Genomic DNA, 27,042 nt, shown 5'->3' on the forward strand with positions numbered 1-27,042 from the left:
TCATCAATTGCAAATCTTCCAAGGAGATCTGGGATGTGCTCAAAAACCTTTATCAAGGGTCTGAACAAGCTCAAGACAAGAAACTCACCATTGCATTAAATGAGTTCAACAACTTTAAAGCTCTTCCTGGTGGAAGTCTTGAAGATTCATTCAAAAGGTTCAACCTTATCGTCACAATGCTATCGAATACTGGTACAATTCTAAGAAATCACGAGACAAATCTATAATTCTTGAATGGTTTGGGTAAACACTGGACGATAGCAAAGATAATAGTCCAAGGAGATAGAAAGATTCACACTCTTTCACTGTTCAAACTCTACGGTAAATTACAAGCACAAGAATCAACCGTATTAAAGGATTATGCAGATTTGGGAGAACCACTTGCTTTGATGGATCAAACACCATTGTTCAATCCTCCTCAGTACCCATATACCACAGAATCATCATCCCAACATTTAAATGATAACCCACCTTAGTCATATAAAGTCGATGCTGAACTAGATGACGAAGAAGAGTTCCAATACGCCATTGCTTTGGTCAGACAACAATTCAATAGACTCCCACTGCCATCCTTTCGAAAAAACCAACACTTCATCAAACCACCTTTGAATCGCAACTTCAACCCACATAATAACCATCCAAGATATCCCAGAAATCCTCATCATCCTTCACAACCGAATAACACTTCTTTTCCACAAAGTGAAATCATTCGAACCATTGAACTTCTGCAAATCGAACTTGTAATATGCCATCTTCAATTAGCAGAACACCAACCGCAAATTTGATACCACTTTTTAGGATCGCTACTAGCTCAACATAGAAGAAAAACGGGGTTCCATTTTCTAAAACCAATTAGTGATAGATGGGATTACCCATTGCCTTATATGCTAGCATATAATTTTTCTTTTTGTTGATGTGGGATTGGGTTGCATCCAAACAAGCTATAATAAAACTTAGTTGCACATTCTAGGTCTAGTTGTGGTACGGCCGCAGTACTCTATTCACCCTAGGATTCATTTTTTGCCTAAAACATTAAGTTGAGATTTGAGTGGATGATCTTTATGATATGTAGGTATATTTATAAGAGTTTGTATAACTATTTATATGTTTAGTGTTTGATCAAGGGTATCTAATTAATTCTATATTTTGTACTTCAAGAACATCAAGTAAGGATCGGCCAGGTGAGAAGTGTCGAAGGGCAGGACCATTTTAGCATATAGTCATTTGGAAATCCAGCAACCCAAGCAACAATTCAAACTAGACACCTCTTCCATAAGTAGTTTATCCATTTGTTAATTAATCATAAAGCTTTTTATTACAATTAACTAAATTAGAGTGTACGTGCTAGGTTATAGTCGCAGTCCCTAAGGAATTAATATTTCACTATATTATGTAGCTCTGATACCAATCAACCACACCCCCCGACTGATGGCGGAAACGCCGAGCTATGCGACGTGGGGATAACTAGATCAAGGCAAACATATATATACTGAACAATACACATCAATATAACACAAACAATACTTTTATTTATTATAATTTATTCAGGAGTTACATTGTTTGGTAGAACAACCACATAACCTAAACATAACTAGAAAAGAAATAGATAGAAACAAACACTAGTAAGCTTCCTTGACATCCTCCTCCGTACCTCTATCCTCCACATTGATCTGTATTTTGAAAACGTCAACATAATGTTGGTGAGTTCACATGTTTTTATAGTTTTGTGCTTTATTTCATTGTTTTAATTCAGAATCCTTTTTCTTATAGAAAAAGCTTGCTTTCCTTGTTAATATATTTTACCAATCCTAACTTAAAATAAATTCCAGGATATTGTAGAGATCCTAATTTATTCTTATATATTTTATGATATTTTACCGATCCTAAACAATTATAATATTAACTAATCGAAGGCGTCCATCTAGGTTGTTTGTTCCTTAAGTATTTCAGGTTGTATTACCATGAGCCCCCATAATCAACGTTGTGGACTAATAATTTCCCTGCACAACACTTCATGGAATGTCTAATAACACTTTTATATAATTAAAGTTATCCCTTCGGGGTTTTAGCTAGAAATCGCAAGTGGGGGTGTCACTCCCTTATAGATCTGTATATATATTTCTTTCTCTCGCAAGATTAACAATTATAGGTTCGGGGTAGCCGAATTTAATTACGCTAAGGATAAATAATAAAAGCTCACTAACACGTTAGCCTTAGGTATTATATCTTTTCTTTATATATTTTTTATAAAATCTTAATTATCACTATATAATCATTTTACATTATATTTGATAATTAAAATCTATATACCTCATAATTATCTTTATATATATATATATATATACATATATATATATATATATATATATATATATATATATATATATATATATATATATATATAGTTGTTACTGTAACAGCCCGGAATTTAAGGTATTGTTTTAAAACTATTTTTGGGGACATTTTAGGAAGGGACTCGGCGAGTTGGTGCCTGACTCGCCGAGTAGGACCACAGACTTGGTCGCAGATTCGCGACTGGACTCGACGAGTCCATTAGGGACTCGGCGAGTCGACGCTGTTCAGCAGAAACCCTAGCCGTTTGGTTTTGGATCGTTTATAACGCCTCTTAGGCCATCATTGTTCGTTTTTGCTTAATAAGAAGAACCCTAGAACGATTGTGTGCATCTGGAACAAGGATTGAAGACCATTGTTGGGTTTGGAAGAGTTGTGTGCAAGGAAGAGGAAGGTTTAGCTAAAGGAACAGCAAGAGAATCACGTTCTGAGGATTGGGGACACAGAAAGTGCATCAATCAGGTAATATCTCGGATTTCGTTCTTCTGTGATTGATGTGTATATGAAGTTAGGGTTTATAGAACCCATTTGATGATTAGAGGGATTATTATGTTGTTACCCAAGTGTTTATACCCCAGTAATAGGATGTTTAGAGGTCCAGATAGTCCCATGAGTGTGTATTTCGGGATCATACGTGTTTCAGGAAGCAGTTGATCGACTGCATGGCATGGACTCGTCGAGTCGGATGAGCAGACTTGGTGAGTAGCTTGAAGATTCACTGGGACTCGCCGAGTTGTTCTTCAGACTCGGCGAGTGGAGTTGGGGTGGCCCCGCGATTCTTCCACGAGGACCTCGTCGAGTCAAGAGGGATACTCGACGAGTAGAAAGGAGAACAGCAGGGAAAATTGGGGAGGACGTCTAGACTCGCCGAGTCGCCTTTGCACTCGACGAGTCCGGTCAAGTTGACCGTTGACCAGAATTGACCTGCATGTAATTCTTAGGGTCAGTTGTCTTGAATGATAAGAGTATTAATAAGGGTATATGGTATTATAGGGAGTCTGCAGATCGGCGGATCGAGCGCGAGTAGTTTCAAGAGTTGATAGCTTACATTACCACGAGGTGAGTCTTCTCACTATACTGTACCCGGAAGGGTTTGACTGTGTGACCGGAAGGTCGGATATGTTATGTGTTATATATATGCTATAATTGAAAGGAATAGTTGCTATGCATGCTATGTATGTTTCTATGGGCCGGAAGGCAATGTATTGTGTGACAGGAAGGTCAGGTATGATATATGATATATGTGATATATGTGTTAGAGTAAATGTATTATGTGTTATATATGTTTATGGGCCGGAAGGCAATCATGTTATGGGCCGGAAGGTAATTATCTTATGGGCCGGAAGGAAATTATCTTATGGGCCGGAAGGCAATTATCTTATGGGCCGGAAGGCAATCATCTTATGGGCCGGAAGGCAATTATCTTATGGGCCGGAAGGCGATTATCATATGGGCCGGAAGGCATTGTACTGTGGACCGGAAGGTCCGGGCCTGGAAAGGCGTATATGTGTAAGTGGTATACTGGGGAACTCACTAAGCATTTATGCTTACAAGTTGTTATGTATGTGTTTCAGGTACTAGCGAGGACCGTGGGAAGGCGCCGGCATATGTATTTGTTTTGAAACATGAAATAAATATTATTGGTTGAATGAACTCACTTTATTTAAAATGAAAAATTTATTTGAAAATTTGCGTTGTTACAATTGGTATCAGAGCCTTGGTTTGAGGGATTCGGGTGTACCTTCGGGTGTAACTGAACTCAAACCGAGGATTTGAGGAAAAATCTTTTAAAAATAATAAATACATAAACTTTTATAAATGGTAAAGTGGTAAACAAGAAAGATGCAGTGTGTACGATCAGCCAGCGCCCGAACGGTAAAGATCCCCAGAATACCTTACAATGTTATGTTATGCACTGAATTATGAATTGTTATGCATGCTAGAAGACTAGGTATACATGATAGGACTAGAATGGCCTGTTTTGTGATGCCTTAGTCTAGGGAGGTTGCTTGTATGAGATATTCGGTAGCGTGCAGATAGATAGTGCATACAAGAAGTAGAGTACTCACTATTCGGGGTTTGGGGAGGAAGATTTGGGACGAATACTGACACGGTGTGGTCGGTGGTATTGGGCCCGTACTACCGAAGACACCGGGTCGGTGGAAGACCCAAGTAAGAATCCCTGGATATCGGAGACTGAGTAGGGTTGCGTTATCGAGTACAATTGTACTTGATGGAGTCTCTGATAATTTTATGTTGTATTTCAGAGACATCATGGTTACGACACGCCACGGAGCGAGTTCGAGCAGTATGAGTGACGAGGAGATTCGTCAGATGATTCAGGAGGAGGTAGTTGCGGCGGTTCGGGCTGAGATCCCAGAGATGTTTGGGTCCATTAAGACCACCCTGATGGAGGAGTTTGAGGAGCGGTACGCCGCACTGACTGAAGCTGCAGTCGCTGCCGCTACCGCAGCTGTGGCCGCTGCTAGGCCGCAAGGGGGTGATTCGTTGCTATTCCGGGAATTCAGCAACACGAAACCCCCTGAGTTCGATGGGACGCAGGATCCGATTGCTGCGATGAGGTGGATCGCCGATATTGAGGGGTGCTTCTACACTTGTTCATGCCCGGAGCACCTGAGGGTACGGTTCGCCTTGAACCAGCTCCATCTGGGAGCGAAGGATTGGTGGAAGTTCGTGACGGCGAACTTCACTCAGGCGGAGATTTCAGTGGTGACATGGGAGAGGTTTACTGAGATGTTCAGGGACGAGTACGTTCCTCCAGTGGAGAGGGAACGATTTATCCAGGAGTTCTTGACCCTTAAGCAGGGTACTGATTCCGTTGCGGTGGTTACACGGAAGTTTCATGAGAGGGCGATGTTCTGCCCCGAGTTGGTGTCTACAGAGCAGTCACGGATGAGCCGGTACTTGGGCGTGTTGAGGAGGGATATCCGGGAGTTTGTGTCAAACTCCACCTATCGTACTTTCACTGAGCTTCAGGCGAATGCCAGGAAGCGCGAGATCGAGTTGGAGACCCAGGCCAGGGAGGAGGCCGAATCTCGGCAGGTGGACCGGCGACCGACTCAGTCTCAGCCGGCAGCCAAGCGGTTCAAGTCCGCTGATTCGAGGATGGGAGGTTCGAAGGGCCGCACTTGCGGAAAGTGCGGCAAGAGTCATGAGGGGCGTGTAGAGCGGGTGGTTGCTACAAGTGTGGCAAGGAAGGACACATTGCCAAGGATTGTCCTAAGGGGTTTATGGTTTGCTTTCATTGCAACCAGACAGGCCATCGGAAGGCCGAGTGCCCGCAGCTTCGTCAGGGATCTACACCTACTACCAGGACTACCGAGACACGACCGGCGAAGGTCGAGGCTCCGAGGGCTCGCAGGAGAGCCTTTCAGCTGATTGCGGAGGAGGTCCGCGCTGCACCCGATGTTGTGGTAGGTATACTGTAATTCGCGTATTTATTTAAAGTTGAAATGTTATGCTTATGTTAATATATGTGTAGGTACTTTTATTGTGAACTCTATGCCTACTCTTGTGTTATTTGATTCGGGTGCGAGTAGATCTATTGTATCTTTAGCTTTTAGTTAGCATATTAGCATTAGTCGTGAGCCGTTAAGTCGGCCTCTGAGCGTTTCTATAGCGGCCGAGAGGGTGGTTTGTGCTACGGAGGTTCTTCGGGGATGCGTGCTAGAGATTTTTGGGGTTGCGTTCCCGATTGACCTAATTCCTATTGCGATGGGTGATGTCTGTGTCATCGTGGGCATGGACTGGTTGAGCCGATTCAGCGCCGTCATCGACTGTGAGCGCCAGCTGGTGACTATACGAGACCCTAGTGGGGAAGTTCTTACGGTGTACGGAGAGGGTACTCGTTCGGGATCAGCTTTTTGTTCGGCCGCTAGGACGAGGCAATGTCTACAGCAGGGATGTAAAGGTTTTGTGGCGTATGTGATGGATATGTGGGAGGCTTCCGAGAGACCGAGGACAGTGGAGGAGGTACCAGTGGTGCGCGAGTTTGCAGATGTCTTTCCCGAGGATTTGCCGGGAGTACCTCCTGCGAGGCAAGTGGAGTTTGGTATCGATCTGATTCTGGGGGCTGCGCCTATTGCGAAGGTGCCTTATCGTCTTGCACCTCCAGAGATGCAAGAGTTGTCCTCGCAACTCCAGGATTTGCTGGGGAAGGGATGGAGGATTTTGTCGTATATTGCGACGCATCGATTTCGGGACTGGGTGCGGTGTTGATGCAGAGAGGTCATGTGATAGCTTATGCGTCGAGGCAGCTGAAGCCTCATGAGGCGAGATATCCCACACATGATTTAGAGTTGGGGGCAGTGGTGTTCGCTCTCAAGATATGGCGTCACTACCTGTACGGGGTTCGTTGTACTATATACACGGACCATAAGAGTTTGAAGTATTTGATGGATCAACCCAACCTAAATATGCGTCAGAGGAGATGGTTGGACGTGGTTAAGGATTATGACTGTGAGATCCTATACCACCCAGGCAAGGCTAATGTGGTAGCCGATGCATTGAGTCGTAGAGCGGAAAGCACTCCATTGCGAGACGTATGTTTGAGACTGACAGTGATGACCCCGATATTGGATGCTATTCGTGGGGCGCAGGCTGAGGCTGTGAGATCCGAGATGCAGAAGAAAGAGAGAGTCGTTGGGTTAATTTCAGAGTTCGTTAAGGACGGACGAGGACTTTTGATGTTTCAGGGTCGGATTTGGGTACCATTCGTGGGCGGTACGCGTACTATTTTGATGGAGGAGGCTCATGGATCAAAATTCTCGATCCATCCCGGTGCTACGAAGATGTATTTGGACTTGAGGAAGGAATATTGGTGGCCTTGTATGAAGAGAGACGTCGCATGGTTCGTTGAGAGGTGTTTGACTTGCCGTAGGGTTAAAGCCGAGCACCAGAGACCGCATGGTAAGTTGCAGCCCTTGGAGATTCCTGAGTGGAAGTGGGAGCAGATTACTATGGATTTCATCATCAAATTGCCAAGAACTGCTAGGGGAGTCGATGCAAATTGGGTGATTGTGGATAGATTGACGAAGAGTGCACACTTCCTTGCCATTAGCGAGAGTTCATCAGCGGAGAAGTTGGCGGAGTTATACGTGAGAGAGGTAGTATCTCGGCATGGAGTGCCGATCTCGATTGTTTCAGACCGTGATGTACGTTTCACTTCCAGGTTCTGGAAGAAATTTCATGAGGAGCTGGGTACTAAACTGCATTTTAGTACCGCATACCATCCCCAGACCGACGGGCAGAGCGAGCGAATGATTCAAACATTGGAGGACATGCTTCGAGCGTGTGTGTTAGACTTCGGGGGTAGCTGGGATGCGTATTTACCCTTGGCAGAGTTTTCCTACAACAACAGCCATCATTCGAGCATTGGTATGCCACCTTTTGAGTTGTTGTATGGTAGGAGGTGTCGGACCCGCATTTGCTGGGGAGAGGTGGGTCAGAGAGTGATGGGTAGTACAGAGATCGTACTCCAGACGACAGAGCAGATTCAGCAGGTTAGGCAGAGATTATTGACCGCCCAAAGCCGATAGAAGAGTTATGCGGACAGACGCCGGTCCGAGCTGGAATTCCAGGTCGGTGACTTCGTTCTCCTGAAGGTTTCTCCTTGGAAGGGAGTGATCCGGTTCAGAAAGAGGGGCAAGTTGGGGCCCCGGTTCATAGGTCCATTTCGGGTAATTGAAAGGGTAGGTCGGGTAGCTTATCGGTTGGAGTTGCCAGCAGAATTGGGACAGATTCACAATACCTTTCACGTATCACAGTTGAGGAAGTGTATAGCCGATGAATCGGCGGTGGTTCCGTTAGAGGATATTCAGGTGGATGCGAGCCTGAATTACGCCGAGAGACCAGTAGCTATTAGGGATCGGAAGATCAAGGTTCTACGGAACAAGGAAGTACCTCTGGTGTTGGTTCAGTGGCAACACCGGAAGGGATCGGAGATGACTTGGGAGCCGGAGCGTGAAATGCGGGAGCAACATCCGGAGTTATTCGCAGAGTGAGACTTTGAGGGCGAAGTCAAGACCTAGTGGGGGAGAGTTATAACAGCCCGGAATTTAAGGTATTGTTTTAAAACTATTTTTGGGGACATTTTAGGAAGGGACTCGGCGAGTTGGTGCCTGACTCGCCGAGTAGGACCACAGACTTGGTCGCAGATTCGCGACTGGACTCGACAAGTCCATTAGGGACTCGGCGAGTCGACGCTGTTCAGCAGAAACCCTAGCCGTTTGGTTTTGGATCGTTTATAACGCCTCTTAGGCCGTCATTGTTCGTTTTTGCTTACTGAGAAGAACCCTAGAACGATTGTGTGCATCTGGAACAAGGATTGAAGACCATTGTTGGGTTTGGAAGAGTTGTGTGCAAGGAAGAGGAAGGTTTAGCTAAAGGAACAGCAAGAGAATCACGTTCTGAGGATTGGGGACACAGAAACTGCATCAATCAGGTAATATCTCGGATTTCGTTCTTCTGTGATTGATGTGTATATGAAGTTAGGGTTTATAGAACCCATTTGATGATTAGAGGGATTATTATGTTGTTACCCAAGTGTTTATACCCCAGTAATAGGATGTTTAGAGGTCCAGATAGTCCCATGAGTGTGTATTTCGGGATCATACGTGTTTCAGGAAGCAGTTGATCGACTGCATGGCATGGACTCGCCAAGTCGGATGAGCAGACTTGGCGAGTAGCTTGAAGATTCACTGGGACTCGCCGAGTTGTTCTTCAGACTCGGCGAGTGGAGTCGGGGTGGCCCCGCGATTCTTCCACGAGGACCTCGTCGAGTCAAGAGGGATACTCGACGAGTAGAAAGGAGAACAACAGGGAAAATTGGGGAGGACGTCTAGACTCGCCGAGTCGCCTTTGCACTCGACGAGTCCGGTCAAGTTGACCGTTGACCAGAGTTGACCTGCATGTAATTCTTAGGGTCAGTTGTCTTGAATGATAAGAGTATTAATAAGGGTATATGGTATTATAGGGAGTCTGCAGATCGGCGGATCGAGCGCGAGTAGTTTCAAGAGTTGATAGCTTACATTACCACGAGGTGAGTCTTCTCACTATACTGTACCCGGAAGGGTTTGACTGTGTGACCGGAAGGTCGGATATGTTATGTGTTATATATATGCTATAATTGAAAGGAATAGTTGCTATGCATGCTATGTATGTTTCTATGGGCCGGAAGGCAATGTATTATGTGACAGGAAGGTCAGGTATGATATATGATATATGTGATATATGTGTTAGAGTAAATGTATTATGTGTTATATATGTTTATGGGCCGGAAGGCAATCATGTTATGGGCCGGAAGGCAATTATCTTATGGGCCGGAAGGCAATTATCTTATGGGCCGGAAGGCAATTATCTTATGGGCCGGAAGGCAATCATCTTATGGGTCGGAAGGCAATTATCTTATGGGCCGGAAGGCGATTATCATATTGGCCGGAAGGCATTGTACTATGGACCGGAAGGTCCGGGCCTGGAAAGGTGTATATGTGTAAGTGGTATACTGGGGAACTCACTAAGCATTTATGCTTAAAAGTTGTTATGTATGTGTTTCAGGTACTAGCGAGGACCGTGGGAAGGCGCCGGCATGATGCATACACACTGCTGATATTTGAGATCTTGGGGATTTTACATATGTATTTGTTTTGAAACATGAAATAAATATTATTGGTTGAATGAACTCACTTTATTTAAAATGAAAAATTTATTTGAAAATTTGCTTAGAGCTAGGGCACGGGTCGATGTGTTCGATGGGGACGTCGAACCCTATAATGGGGGGTGAAAGTGGGTTAGATCTGATCCCACATCGGCTGGGAAGGAGAACTAAGCATTCCTTATAAGGAGTGTGGATACCTTCCCTATCACAATGCGTTTTAAAGCCGTGAGGGCAGCAGATCCCATAAGAACTCTGCAGTTAAGCGTGCTCGGGCGGGAGTAGTACCGGGATGGGTGACCCCCTGGGAAGTCCTCGTGCCGAGTGGCCCAAAGCGGACAATATTGTGATACGTGCCAGAGGGGGGTGTTATAGTTACTCTACCCGAATATCATGTTTTGAAATCAATCATAGTAAGGGTATATATAAATATATATATATCTATATATATATATACACACACACACACACACACCCTTATTAAGATTGATTCGAAAACATTATATTCGGGTAGAGTAACAACTAGGTACGGCACATTTCCATATAATTAACTAGCACTACTTCGAGGTACTATGTTATCCTAGGAAATTGGCCAGTATAACCCCTAGGTAAAATCCTTTCCTAGTATATCTGGCATCATAACTTTTAGGAATAATGTCGTAGCTTAAAAATTGGTAGAGTATCTATGGGTACATTATCATAAAGTTTACATGCTTTATGTGTGTGTGTGTGTCTATATATATATATATATATATATATATATATATATATATATATATATATATATATAAAGCAGTTTGATAAGCATGTATTCCTCCTTAATACCTTTAAAATAGTAAAATGGGGCCGTGAATTCACCCTTGACACGTGAGACTATGGATGTACAGTTGGATCAGGCTTGGCACTCCGGGGACCACCTTGGATAGTAGCAACTTCGAGACTTAGAGAGAGAGAGAGAGAGAGAGAGAGAGAAGGAGAGAGAGACTTGGAAAAAGTTGTGCAGAAGGGCTCTACATTGCCTTCAATTTACAGGCAATGATTTGGGGTGTGCACGACACAAAGATCCGTGTGCATCAGAAATGATAATTGTGGCCCCATCCAGAAGTTGCCACGTGTCATTTCTCCACTTTTCCATGTCACTAAAAATCTACTCAAATTCGGTGTCACGTGCTCTACAAGCATAGGCACGCACCACGCGAGCATGAAATGTTTTTGTAAATATCATAACTATTTCGTATGAGCTCTGATCCATGCTCTCTTTATATTTATGTGATGATCTCAAAGAGTAATACAACTTTCCTTTAGGTTGTTTTAGCTAGTTTTAAATTTCAATTTTATGCCTATTTGAAGTAAAAATATAAGACGACACAACTTTTTGGACGCTTATTTTTTAGCCTAACAGCCGATTCATCATTAATGTAACAGCATATTTGATTTTATTATCTCGTAAATCAAATATTACAATACTAAGCTATTACATTCATTTTCCTAGTCTCTCCTAACGGTGGATGGTGATGGAATTTTCTCGGTTGTCACATGCTTCTACACTTGTGTTTGTTCGGTGAACCTGAAATTCATATATGCGCAAAATCTTCTTTGTCTATGAGAAAAAGACCGGTGGAACTTTGTCACCAAGAACTATTCACCTACTGAGAGGATTACGTTGATGTGGGAACAATTTGTTGAGAAGTTCAAGCCAGAGTATGTTCCACTAATAGAGAGGGAGCGACTCGCTCAAGAATATTTGTCACTCAAATAGACCACTGAATTAGTGACTGAGATCACCAAGTGTATATGTCTCGATACTTTAGTATGCTCAAGGCTAAAATCAGGGAGTTCATTTCGAACAATCAATACAAGACCTTAGTAAAGATACAAGAGCATTCCATGAGAATGGAAATTAAGTTAGAAACTGAACGAAAGGAAAAAAGGCGCACTCCAGCTCCATCTCATCCAACGACCAAGAAATTTAAGCCCGATGAATCAAGGTCTAGAGGACTGAAAGGTCCATGATATAACAGGTATGGGAAGTCCCACAAAGGAGTTTTTCGTGCTTTGATATGCTTCAAGGGTCATAAAGAGGGACATTACAACCAAGACTATAATCAAGAAGCACAGGGAGTGTGTATCTCTTTCCACTGTAACCAGATAGGTCACATCACGACCAACTATCCTCTTCTAAATTTAACAGGTACTGTACAAGCTCTAACACTTGAAACTTTAAGGATAACCGATGGGCATAAGGGAATAGTTGAATCCCCAAAGGCTAAAGGGAGCACCTTTCAACTCATAGTAGATGAAATGAGGGAAGCACTAGAGGTCATAGGTGGTTGTTGGTCTGATCGAGGAAAAGCCCCAACATGAATACGAACATGTCAAATTAATAGTACTTTTAGACTTTTACTAGAACCCTATGTAATAAATGTACAATGATGATATTATAATAAAGATGAATGTTAACTATATGTTATTACTAATATTAAGTTAGTATATTTTAAGACAACGTTGTCCTTGTCGTGATCTTATCTTGTTTTGGTCGTTCTATGAGAAGATCACTTGCATTGGGCACAAGTAGTAGTTGTACAATAGGAATATTAATGGTCAATTGATATGAAAAAGACAAGTTTCTTCAATGTTAGAGGAAGCTACAGATTGCCTAGAAAAAACCAGCTTGGGCTTCAATCATTGATAAGTAGCAATAATTAATGGGTCGAACCCAAGTGGGGGAGAACAAACCCATAAGACAAAAGTGTGAAGAGAATTTCGACTTTAATTCTCTACGACAATTACCAGAAGGGAGAAACACAAGTAGATATAAGTTATTCATTTAGGATTTGTTGTTTGGGGTAAAAGAAGAAGGAAGTCTGCTGATAAGATCACCCATAGGCGTTGAGAGGAAAACTTTGAAGAACACTTGAACAAACATTAGTACAAGTCAATGAGTTGTGTAATAAGTAAATCTCCAGAATCTTGTTAGCTAAACATTAATAAGTTAGAAGTGTTAGATTTGTTAGGTGTGAAAATGTAAAGGAAATATAAATGACAGCAAGTTATATCAAGTAGACACCAAGTTGTTTCTTAACGAGGTTTGCATTCAAACATAAGTTAGTAAATGTGAACAACTTAGCGTGAAGAGGGACTCGGTTGATTGAAGATAACAGATAAATATGAAAGATCTTTGTATTGCAATAATGTTTCAGCAAGATTGTGAAGGTATGTTTGATACAAGAAGAGGGAGTCTCTATTTATAGAGTCCCGGAAAGTTACATTGACAATATACATTTACTATTCTACTGAATTCAATGACTGTGCAAGGTTCACTGGACAAAATAAAATAAACACGCTAAGTCAGTAAAGTAACAAGAAAGTCTTCACCATTCATCTCTTCAGTAGAAGTTGCGGTTGCGGTTGCAGTTGTGATTGCGGTTCACAAAAAAACTTCTTCAATTTCGGTAGTTAAATCCTACTGAGGTATCACCAACACTTCTTCGTTGCGGTTCCTTTAGCTAAAGAGGGTCACTTTTTCTATCAACAATTTCCCCCAAAGTAACCTCTTAGCTATCTTCTTCATTTTTGAAATTTGAGGAACCGAATAAGAATCCACCAGAATTTTCTAATTTCAAACAACCACTGAATTCTTCTTGAGATTTCAAACCTGACTTCATCCGTAGTATGCTTTGATCTTTGGACTAAAGATAAAGTGGTGTCTAGTTGCTTCTTGGTGAGTCAATGGATTACGGTCACCAGAATGGAATATTTCGGCCTATCTTGAGCCCTTTTGTAAACAACTCCTAGCTATGGATTGTTCGTTGCACCAAGTGACATTTCTTGAAACTAGTTAGTGTAAGTTTGTACAGGCTCCAGTTCAGGAAAATCAAATTTCTTGGCAAGGACTGGATGGATTTCTGTATCAATCTTTCTGAAATCGCATACTAAAGGCTTGAGAAATTCATAAGCTCTTTCACAAGCAATCATCATCTTAGGATGTTTTTTAGCTTTGACCTAAAACACTCGAGTTAAGAAGAAACTTTCCTCTGGGTTCATGTTCACAAAATCTGCTTGAGTTCAAGTGTATTCATCTCCTCTTCAGGTCAAGGTATACTAATAGAAATCAGCTTTCATAAACTTTCACACTTTGTATTTTTTGACCCCATCTGGTCTATCGTTAGACCAGATTTTATTGAACACGGAACCATGCTTGGCCTGGAAGAGGTTTAGGCACTCAAACTCCATTGGAAATCTCTTTTCATTTAGAAGACTAGAATCAATGGTTTGGAAGACCAGAAAGAACCTGGATTTTGGGGATATTGGACTATCCTAGTAGCCGTCTGAGGGAGGTATAGTGTAAGTGACAATTAGCCTGTAATCATCATCCAATAGCCTGCGGGTAGGTTTTACCCAAGAGTTGACTAAGGATTCATCTATCATCGTATTGCAACCATGAGCTCTCTAAATATGCTCAACAAATTTTGTTGCCCTCCGATCACGTTTTTTTGGGTTGTGGCTGGGGAGTCATCAGAGTGTTCAGATGACATCTCAGGGGCAAGGTTCTTGAAATGCAAGGGATTTTGTTGTGAAGAGCCTTGAGAAGTTGATTTTTGTGGGGAATTTTGTGGTGAAGATCTTGGAGTTGGTGGTTTGTTGTGCTCTTCAGTAAGAGAAGGTTGAATTCATGGAGGTATTTGATGTTGATGAACCGAAGGGGTATTTGACCATGAAGGATCTTGTTCTTGATGAATGGAAAAATCTTGTTCTTGATGAATTGAAGGACCTTGTTCTTGATGAATTCTAGGTGGGCTTCCATTTCCCCCTTTTAAGGAAGCAACCTCTTATTACACCTCAAACCATTGCTTGAGCCCATCAATTTTTGAGAAGGTTTCATTGAATTGAGACTTTATTTGATCACATACTTAGAGATTGTTGGGGATGTCCTTGTTGGAGAGTAGGTGATAAATCTCCTTCGTAAGACAGAGCATTTCATCAACACTCGAATTAGCAATGAGTGATTACCGTAACCTATTGATTGTGTTTTGTATAACTGAAAGGCCCGATTCGTATGATGTGTGGGTCTCTTCAACATGTTTCTTGGAATGACTTGCTTGTTTTTCAAGATCTTGATTGAAATCATTCTTTAATTCAGTTATCTCCTGGATGAGTTTTTCAGTAGTGGAGATGAACTCCTTATGATCTGCGGTTCTTCTATTGTCGAGGTCTCTTATATCCATTTCAACCCTGAGGATTATTCACTCCATGTCTATTATGTCCCATGTTTTTAATCATTCAACTCATTCAATGAGTGACTGTGGGGTTACAAATTTAGTGTTCTGCGGTTGATTGGTAGAGATTGCAGCCAAGATTTGGTCGATTTTGTTTTGCAAACTAAGAAATTCTTTTCTGGACACCGCAATCTTTTTCTTCTTCTGTTTCTTTGGTTTGGAGGGTGGAGTGTTGATATCCACTTGATTCTTCATTATCTAGCATCATTATGAAGACATCTGTGATAAAGGGGTTGCTGAACATCATAAAGTTGTCTTCATGAAGTCCAAACATCGGAACTGAGCTTATTTCAATGGTAGTTTCTTCATCATTTTATTCGTGATCTTTTGAACCTGGGGGGGGGGGGGGGGGGTACTTTGAGGTGCCAATAGTAGTCGCCAGTTGTTGAGTGTTTTGAATAGTTGCCTCCATGGTACACATCCATTGTTGAATGGAACGGATGTCATGAACCGTTTTAGCATTGCCGAAGACTTCAGAACAATACTTTGCTATAGGTTGAATTTCTTCCTCCTTCTTTTGTTGTTGTTGTTGCAATTGTTGCGCCTAGTGTTCTTGCACAACCCTCTTGAATGCCTTAAACTTCCTTATGACCGATTCACTTGGTAGACGATAACGGGACCAATAATCTTCTGATGCGTAGCCATCAAATCCTTCATTCGTCGAGGTGTCCCTCAAGTTTGTGGTTCCTTGCATATCTGTGCTCCCCACGCTTAGACCACTTGATCGTAATGTCAATGGAATAAGATTTCTTCAGCTTCCTCAGTCTCCTTGACCCAAAGTCAAGTCTGGCATGAACTCAGTTTTGACTAGGGCTGGGAAAGAAGTGCCCTGCAGTGTAACTTTTGTATCCAGTGTGTGTGTGTGACACAAAGTAAAATGGAGTTCAACTACTCAGGATCAAATAAGTGCAGTCGTGATTCCTTGGATACCTTAGGGCGACTCAAAGCCATTAGATCCACTTAGATCCAACTGGGGGCATGTCTCCATGATGCGATGAAACAGATACACTTTTTGTATTTGAGTGGTGAGTTTGGATTTTAGAGGGTGTGTCTGCGGTGACTCGAACGACTACCGGAGTCTGATGAGAGACTTCAGTATGTGTCGTGGTTTGCATCTGGTCATGATTGGTTGTTAACTTGAGTCTATTCCTTCTAAAAACATTTCCTAGACCTGGAGACTCATGATGAGTGTCATCAATGACATTGACCGGAAGGTCAAAGGCCATGGAAGGAGATTGATGAGCCGCAGCAAAACAGTCTGTGGTCTTGGGTTTCTTTTTCTAAGATGGGACAACTCCCCTTTTCACAACGTTCCTGGGAGTCCTCCTTGAGATAACAATAGATTTAACTCTTTTGGGTTTTGGTTGAGTATCTTGTACTGCGCTAGTCTTGGGGGTCCTATGTTGCAGTAGGGGTTGCAGGAAGATGACTGGGTTATGTCGGGGAAGAGTGATATGGGGCAATATCACTCGTAACCATGATGTGGTTAGCTACCTCAATGTTTGTGAGTCCAATGGACTCCAAAATGTACATCGGTACACGTCGAATGGGTCAAAAAATGGTTTGATCTTTAGAAGCAGTGTACCTTTTGAGATTGCAGGTTGAAAATAGATTGGTGTCATTGCCCATACTTAGCTTGACCTCCTTGTGAAGATCAAAAATGAAAAGTGAACAAAATGGAACAAAGGTGAGCTCACTCATTCCTTCTCTTGGGGCATCTTTGGAGATGTATTACAATAAATAATCCCATCATATCTGAGCATAGTTAACTGCATTGCCCATGTAGATTATCTAAATGATCTCCAATAGCTTGATTCCGATGTTGTTAGTACCAGTAGTTCTTTCAGAGAGATACCTTTGATGGGTTTTAAGCATCCTAACAACCTTAAGGTGCACATACAACCCTAGATGCTTTGGAACTTTGTTTTCTCTATTTTACATGCAAAATTGATTTCCAAAGCATTGTCCTATCTAGCATGTAATCATTGGTACTTGTACAAATAAAACTAGATTGAAATACATACCTCTCCTTGTAGTTGAGTTCTTGGATCTTTAAGAGCATAGCACCAATAATGTGAATGCCTTAAGTGGAATCACATATAACTACAACAACTTGGAAAACTGGAGAGAATATGATGCACTCTTAGAAATCGGCTTACTTTCCTTATCTCACACACTAGTGCCGATTTCTAGAGCCTTAGACTTATTTATATAGTATGGAGGATTAGGTTTACATCCTTGTAAACCCTAATACCCATGACCTTTCACATAGCTAAGATCCATGGGACCAAAACTCCATGGACTACCCATGGATTTCCATGTAAGCTTAGCACATCCTAAATAATCTATTGGCCTATACTATTAGAATCCATAATTAACTAGTCTCTTTTGATCATTAAATTAATTCCAAATTAATTCTTGATCAATACTAATTAGATAATATGATTTCATATTAATATACTATAACTTATAATATTTTAATAAACCATAAACATACTCTTCGCAAAAAACTATCCATACAAATTGTTCCGGTGAAGTGCAACCCAAATGGACCATGCCGGGTCGGGTCAAGTACATACCAAATATAGTTATGGATTTAGACACCTTATCCAACAGTCTCCCACATGGATAAGTCTGGTAACTATAGTTGCAAGAATTACTTAAAAAATCGACCAGCAATCGTAGCTCTTAAAACTTTGTTGACCTATGAAGTGCCATTTTAGATTAGTGATCATATACTCCTCCGTTCTCAAGATATCAGCCAGATAAATACATGGAACAACATCATACTTTTTGTCTAACAGTTTGTTTCCCGATTTCCGATGTGTTTGACATAGAAATTAATCGAACACATCAATTCAGTTCTGACCGGGCCCGACACATAGGTCAAACACAATAGCACATTTTATGACATCAAGTTACTGATGTGGTTCATACTATCAATATACAATCAACTCATAGTCAACAACTCATATCTCTAGGTTTGAAGGCTTATATGATATTACCGTCTCACAATCACTCGAGATAAATTCCATGAAGTGATACTATAACACCCCGAATTCCCAGGTATCATTTTTATTCTTTTATATTTGGGTGATTGTGAGGGACTCGGCGAGTTGGAGTCTAAAATCGCCGAGTAGGATCGCGGTTTCGTGCACGGGTTCGCGTTTGGACTCGGCGAGTCCAAAAGTGGACTCGGCGAGTCCACGCGGTTTAATGAAACCCTAATTTCCAGGGTTTGAGACCTATTTAAAGGGGCTTATGGACGTTATTTGCGGCCACCAACCCCAAAGAGAAACCCTAGAGAGCTTTTGAGTGTTTTGGGAGAGATAAGAGGCCATTGTTGACTTTTGAAGCTTGGTTTGGCAAGGCAAAGGAGATTCTAGCTAAGAGGAGGCAAGGGAGGTGGACATCCTTTGGTTTTGAAGCTCAGAGCATCATTTTGGAGGTATATTTTGGCTTCCTTTTCTATTGTTATGATGAACATGGGGGTTTAGGGTTTCTTGACCCCTTTGTTGGTTAGATTTGATGTCCATTTCGTCCCTATTTATGATGAAGCTTGAGATGGGATCCATAGAGGTCTAGAGAAGCTTTATTCCTTAAGATTTATGTGGATTCATGGGAGTTTTGACCTAGAGTTATGAGATATGGGGCTAAAACATCATTTAGGAGCAAATAGTGGTTGTTTGAGCACCAAGGTTTAGACTTTATGTGATTATCATGCTTGGGGAGGCCAGGTCTATGATTGTATGGAACAGATCTGACCTCAGAAGTGAGTTTGAGTTTATGCATGGCATGGACTCGCCGAGTCTGAAGAATAGACTCGACGAGTAGCACGAAGTTTGCCCGTAACCACTCAGCAAGTGGTCTTGTCGAATTGAGGGGTCGACTCAGTGAGTCAGGGAGAGTCGGGGAGAGTCAGGGGGAACTAAGTTAAGCCGGAACTCATCGAGTTGTTCTTGAGACTGGGCGAGTTCAGTCGTGGTGGCCCCACGATTTATGCCAGGTGAAACTCGTCGAGTTAGAGAAGCACTCGGCGTGTCAAGAGAGGATCCAAGGGAGTCAGTGGACACATATAGACCCGCCGAGTCGCCCTAGTGCACTCGTCGAGTCCGGTTAAAGTTGACCGTTGACCTTGTTCACCTTTAGGGTTAAGTTCAGTTGTATTTATGAGTGTATTACTTTGTGTGATTAGGCGGAGGCTAGATCACATTTATTTTGAGACAAATATTTACCGAGATACGCGAGGTGAGTCTTCTCACTATACTTTACCTTGAGTAGGTAAAAGAGTTATGTGATACAGTGTTTTATATATATTACTATTGCATTGCATTCTTCTATGTGATTTATGTTGTGCATGCTTGCAGAGTTAGAACCTGAGGGTTCACAGAGTTTGGGTGCACGGACCCACAGAGTTATAGCCTCGAGTGTCTAATATGTCTTATATGTGGTATTTTGGGGAACTCACTCAGCTTTATGCTTACAGTGTTTTGTGTTATGTGTTTCAGGTACTAGTGAGGATCGCGGGAAGGCGCCGGCTTGATCAGTACACATACAGGATTTTTATGCTATGAGATCTTGGGATTGTTATATGTTATAAATTGAGTTTTAAACAATGATGTTTTTATGATTTACAAATGAATTATGTTTTTATAAATGCGAAAAATTGTTTTGGAAATTTACAGTGTTACAAGTTGGTATCAGAGCCTTGGTTTGAGGGATTCGGGTACACCTTCGGGAGTATTTGAACTCAAAATGAGGATTTGGAAAATATTTTCAAAAGAGAACCAAGTTTTCTAAAGGAAGTAAAAGATTTTGGTAGAGAAACATAGAGCAGAGATGTGTGTACAATGAGTCAGCGCCCGAACGCTGATTTCCTAAAATACCCTTATGTTATATGTTTATGAGATTGATATGATATATCCTCTTGCTAGAGTGGGCTAGGTATTCCTATTAGGACTAGGGTGGCCTGATTTGTGATGCCTTAGCCTAGGGGAATGTGAGCTGCTATGAGATGCTTGAGAGTGAATAGGTAGCAGTGAGGAGCTATGAGAGATCTATAGAGAATGGATTGTGCATAATAGAGTACTTGGGACTTGGGATCCTAAGAGGAGGACTTGGGGTGTACACTGATATGGTGTGGACAGTAGTATTGGGCTCATACTACTGAAAACACCGGGGTGGTGTACAATTCAAGTAAGAATCTTTGGGGTGCCAGAGATCAAGGAGGGATGCGTTATCGAGTGCGAGTATGCTCGAATGAATTTCTAATATATCGTATGTTGTATTTCAGAGGTGGATCATGGTGAGGACACGACTTATGGCAGGGAGCAGTGAGGCTATTGATGAGGAGATCCGCAGGATCATACATGAGGAGGTGGCTGCGGCCATCAGGGCAGAGATACCATAGATGTTTGGGTCTATTAAGACCACACTGATTGAGACTTTTGACGAGCATTTTGCTGCTCTTTCTACTACTATCCCAGCAGCCACTGCAGCCGTCGCTGTTGCTAGGTCCCAAGGGGGTGACTCGTTGTTGTTTAGGGAGTTCAGCAACACGAAGCCACTAGAGTTTGATGGGACGCAGGATCCGATTGCAACGATGAGATAGGTATCTTACATTGAGGGATGTTTCTATACTTGCTTGTGTTCGGAGCACTTGAGGGTTCGGTTTGTGCTGAACCAGCTTCACCTAGGGGCGAAGCACTAGTGGAAGTTCACGACAACACACTATTCTCCAGCAGAGTTTGCTGTGGTGACCTGGAAGAGGTTCACCACCATGTTTCGTGATGAGTACGTTCCCTCGGTGGAACGCGATCGGTTGGCACAGGAATTTTTGACCCTCAAGCAGGGTACAGAGTTTGTCATGGCTATTACCAGGATGTTTCATGAGAGGGCAATGTTCTGCCCTGAACACGTGTCTACTGAGCAGGCACGAATAAGCCGTTATTTGAGTATCTTGAGGAGAGACATTCGGGAGTTCGTGGCGAACTCCTCGTATCGGACATTTGCGGAGCTTCAGGAAAATGCTCAGTAGAGGGAGATCGAGCAAGAGACTCAGGCAAGGGAGGAGGCGGAGTCTCAGGGAGGTATCGGCGACCGACACAGTCTCAACCAGCAGCCAAGCGGACCAAGCCTGCTGATCCTAGAGCAGGGAGCCAGAAGGGTCGCACTTGTGGGAAGTGCAGAGAGGGTCATGATGGAGTCTGTAGATCGGGATCTTTCTATAAGTGTGGCAAGGAGGGGTATATGGCCAAGGATTGCCCAAAGGTGTTGCCAGTGTGTTTTCACTGCAACCAGACCGGACACCGAAAGGCATAGTGCTCGCTATTGCGAGGGACTACCCAGGGAGCACCACAGGGATCTGCCCCTGCTGCTATCAGAGCTACTGAGAGCCGGCCAATGAAGGTCGAGGTACCAAAGGCGCGAGGGAGAGCCTTCCAGTTGACCGTGGAGGAGGTCCGCGCAGCGCCCGATGTCATGGCTGGTATGTATTCTTTCATGTAATTATTTAATGTTTAAGATTTTATGCTTATATTATGATATGCATAGGTACTTTTCATGTGAATTTTGTACCTGCTTTGGTGTTATTTGACTCGGGTGCGAGTCGATCTTTTATATCGTTGGCTTTCAGTCGGCACATCAGCATTAGTCGAGAGGCGTTGAGTCGACCTCTGAGAGTTTCCATCGCCGACGAGAGAGAAGTATATGCCACAGAGGTGATTCAAGGATGTCTACTTGAGATCTTCGGTGTAGAGTTTCCTATTGATTTGGTCCCGATTGCGATGGGGGATGTCTGTGTCATCGTAGGCATGGATTGGTTGAGTAGATTTGGAGCAGTTATCGACTGCGAGCGATAGCTGGTGACTATACGATACCCAAGTGGGGGAGTTCTTATTGTGTACGGTGAGGGTACCCATCCCGATTTAACATTTTGTTCGGCTGCTAGAGCGAGGCAAAGTCTACAGCAGGGCTGTAGTGGTTTTGTAGCATATATGATAGATACGAGGGTTGGTGCAGGGAGACCGAGTGCGGTTGAGGAGGTCCCGATAGTGTGTGAATTTCCGGATGTTTCCCCTGAGGAGTTATCGGGTGTGCCTCCCGAGAGGCAGGTGGAGTTTTGCATTGATTTGATTCAAGGGGCAGCACCTATCACTAAGATGCCCTATCGCCTTGCCCCTCGAGAGATGCAGGAGTTATCCTCACAGCTTCAGGAGCTGCTGGGGAAAGGGTTTGTACGGCCGAGCAGCTCGCCATGGGGAGCACCGATTCTGTTTGTGAAGAAAAAGGATGGTTCGCACCGAATGTGCATAGATTATCGAGAGCTGAATAAGTTAACGGTCAAGAACCGTTATCCTTTGCCAAGGATCAATGATTTGTTCGATCAGCTGCAGGGAGCATCATGGTTTTCCAAGATTGATCTGAGATCTGGATATCATCAGATGAGGGTGCGCGAGGAGGATATCCAAAAGACTGCGTTCAGGACTCGTTATGGGCATTACGAGTTCGTGGTGATGCCATTCGGGCTCACCAATGCACCTACAACATTCATGGATCTCATGAACAGGGTATGCAGACCAATGCTGGATCGATCAGTGATTGTGTTCATTGAAGAAATTTTGGTGTATTCTAAGTCCAGGGAGCATCATGAGGAGCATCTGCGGGAGATCCTCAACGTGCTGAGATCTTAGAGGCTTTACGCCAAATTCTCCAAGTGCGATTTTTGGTTACAGGAGGTACAGTTCCTTGGTCACCTCGTTAACCAAGAGGGGATTTTGGTTGATCCGGCCAAGATCGAGGTGGTAATGAGTTGGGAGGTGCCAAAATCTCCTTCGTAGATCAGGAATTTTCTAGGGTTGGCCGGCTATTATCGGGGGTTCATCAGGGATTTCTCCAAGATTGTTGTTCCTCTTACCAGATTGACCTGGAAGGGTGTGGTGTTCAGCTAGGGCCCAGAGCAGTAGACCTCGTTTGAGAATCTTCGCTAGAGATTATGCGAAGCCCCGGTGTTGACTCTTCCAGAGGGGATGGAGGACTTCGTGGTGTATTGTGACGCATCGATATCTGGGTTGGGTGAAGTGTTGATGCAGAGGGGACATGTGATCACATATGCATCGAGGCAGCTAAAGCCCCATGAGGCAAGATATCCCACTCACGATCTAGAGTTGGGGGCTGTGGTGTTCGCCCTCAAGATTTGGCGCCATTACCTGTATGGGGTTCGGTGTACAATATACACAGATCACAAGAGTTTGAAGTATTTGATGGATCAGCAGAATCTGAACATGCATCAGAGGAGGTGGTTGGACGTGGTAAAGGATTATGATTGCGAGATCCTGTACCACCCGAGCAAGGCTAATGTGGTGGCCGATGCCCTGAGTCGTAGAGCAGAGAGCGCCCCGATTCGGGATATTTGTATGAGATTAACAGTGATGACTCCGGTATTGGATAACATCAGAGGGGCTCAGGCTGAGGTAGTAAGACCGGAGAACTGCAAGAGAGAACGAGTTATAGGGCAAGTGACGGAGCTCGTGACTGATAGCAGAGGGCTTATGACCTTCCAGGGTTGGATTTGGGTACCGTTTGTTGGAGGAACACGTACCATCTTGATGTAGGAGGCACATAAATCGAGATTCTCGATCCATCCCGGAGTCACTAAGATGTATTTAGATCTGAAAAGAGAGTATAGGTGGCCCTATATGAAGAGAGATGCCGCGTGGTTTGTTGAGAGGTGCTTGACCTATCGTAGGGTTAAGGCCGAGCACCGGAGGCCGCATGCTAAGTTGCAGCCATTGGAGGTTCCCGAATGGAAGTGGGAACAGATTACCATGGATTTTATCACTAAATTGCCATGGAATGCTAGGGGATTCGATGCAATTTGGGTGATTGTGGATAGGTTGACAAAGAGCACCCACCTCCTTGCTATCAGCGAGAACTCTTCCGCAGAGAAGTTAGCCGAGGTGTACGTGAGGGAGGTGGTATCGCGGTAGGGGGTTCCGATCTCGATTGTCTCAGACCGAGATGTGCATTTCACTTCTAGATTCTGGAAGAAATTTCATGAGGAATTGGGTACTACGCTGCATTTTAGTACCACATACCACCCCCAGTCTGACGGTCAGAGCGAGCGGATGATTTAGATGCTCGAGGATATGCTTCGGGCATGTGTGTTGGATTTCGGTTGGAGTTGGGACACGTATTTTCCCTTGGAAGAGTTTTCTTAAAACAATAGCCATCATTCGAGCATTGACATGCCGCCCTTTGAGCTGTTGTATAGGAGGAGGTGTTGGACTCCTATCTGCTGGGGAGAAGTAGGGCAGCGCGTGATGGGTAGTACCGAGATCGTGCTTCAGATGACAGAGCAGATCCAACAGGTCAGACAGAGGTTGTTGACTGCTCAGATTCGTCAGAAGAGTTATGCGAACAGACGCCGGTCCGAGCTTGCGTTTCAGGTCGGCTACTTTGTGCTCCTTAAGGTCTCTCCTTGGAATGGAGTGATTCGATTCAGGAAGAGGGAAAAGTTGGGGCCCCGATATATTGGTCCCTTCAGGGTGGTCGCGAGGGTAGGCAGGGTAGCCTATCGTTCGGAGTTGTCAGCAAAGTTGGTTTAGATTCACGACACTTTCCACGTGTCGCAATTACAGAAGTGCGTAGCCGACGAGTCAGCAGTAGTGCCACTAGAGGATATTCAGGTGGATGCGAGCTTGAATTATGCTGAGAGACTAGTGGCGATCAGAGATCGAAAGATTAAGGTCCTGAGGAATAAAGAGGTGCCACTGGTGCAAGTCCAGTGGCAGCATCGGAAGGGGTCAGAGTTAACTTGGGAGTCGGAGCGTGAGATGTGTGAGCAGCATCCGGAGTTATTTGCGGAGTGAGACTTCGAGGGCGAAGTCTAATTCTACTGGGGGAGAATTGTAACACCTCGGATTCCCAGGTATTATTTTTGTTCTTTTATTTTTGGGTGATTGTGAGGGATTCGACGAGTTGGAGTCTAGACTCGCCAAGTAGGATCGCAGTCTCATGCACAGGTTCGCATCTGGACTCGGCGAGTCCATGCTGTTTAATGAAACCCTAATTTCCAAGGTTTGAGACCTATTTAAAGGGGCTTATGGCCGTCATTTGCGGCCACCAACCCCCGAGAGAAACCCTAGAAGGAGATTCTAGCTAAGAGGAGGCAAGGGAGGTGGACATCCTTCGGTTTTGGAGCTCAGAGCATCATTTTGGAGGTAGATTGTGGCTTCCTTTTATGTTGTTATGATGAACATGGGGGTTTAGGGTTTCTTGACCCCTTTGTTGGTTAGATTTGATATCCATTTCGTCCCTATTTATGATGAAGCTTGAGATGGGATCCATAGAGGTCCACGGAAGCTTTATTCCTTAAGCTTTATGTGGACTCATGGGAGTTTTGACCTAGAGTTATGAGATATGGGGCTAAAACATCATTTAGGATCAAATAGTTGTTGTTTGAGCACCAAGGTTTGGACTTTATGTGATTATCATGCTTGGGGAGGCCAGATCTATGATTGTATGGAACAGATCTGACCTCAGAAGTGAGTTTGAGTTTATGCATGGCATGGACTCGCCGAGTCTGACGAATAAGCCCAGTGAGTAGCATGATGTTTTCCGGTAACCAATCAGCGAGTGGTCTTCTCGAATTGAGGGGTCGACTTAGTGAGTCAGGGAGAGTCAGGGGGGACTAAGTTAAGCCGGAACTCACCGAGTTGTTCTTGAGACTCGGCGAGTTGAGTCGTGGTGGCCCTGCGATTTAGGCCAGGTGAAACTCGTCGAGTCAAAGAAGCACTCGGCGTGTCAAGAGAGGATCCAAGGGAGTCAGTTGACACATATAGACTCACCGAGTCGCCCTAGTGCACTCGCCGAGTCCGGTCAAAGTTGACCGTTGACCTTGTTGACCTTTAGGGTTTAGTTCAGTTGTATTTATGAGTGTATTACTTTGTGTAATCGCTAGATCACATTTATTCCGAGACAAATATTTACCGAGATACACGGGTGAGTCTTCTCAATATACTTTACCTTGAGTAGGTAAGTAGAGTTATGTGATACAGTGTTTTATATATATTACTGTTGCACTACATTCTTCTATGTGATTTATGTTGTGCGTGCTTGCAGAGTTAGAACCTGAGGGTTCACAGAGTTTGGGTGCACGGACCCACAAAGTTATAGTATCGAGTGGCTAATATGTGTTATATGTGGTATTTTTGGGAACTCACTAAGCTTTGTGCTTACAGTGTTTTGTGTTATGTGTTTCAGGTACTAGTGAGGATCGCGGGAAGGCGCCGGCTTGATCAGTACACACACGAGATTTTTATGCTATGAGATCTTGGGATTGTTATATGTTATAAATTGAGTTTCAAACAGTGATGTTTTTATGATTTACAAATGAATTATTTTTTTATAAATGCAGAAAATTCTTTTGGAAATTTACGGTGTTACAGATACAAGTGAGCGTAGGTTTAATCCAATACTCAGAACTTATGAGCACTCATGAATGTTGTAGCAACCATTGCTATGTCTAATACAATTCAGAAAAATCTACAAAACCAATTCATCACAGTCTTCTTTCAATACCTACTTCCAAAGTATGATTGATTCTGGAAAGTTTGAATAATATAATTATTCTGGATTCAAAACATGCAAAGTTGAAAAAATAGTAAACGATTGACATAAGATAATAAATTTACTCATAAATAAATAACAACTTTTTTAATCTTCAAACATCAATTACATTTT

This window comes from Lactuca saligna, chromosome 6, assembly GCF_052625555.1.
Source record: "Lactuca saligna cultivar CGN05327 chromosome 6, ASM5262555v1, whole genome shotgun sequence".
NCBI classification, from domain to species: Eukaryota; Viridiplantae; Streptophyta; class Magnoliopsida; order Asterales; family Asteraceae; genus Lactuca; species Lactuca saligna.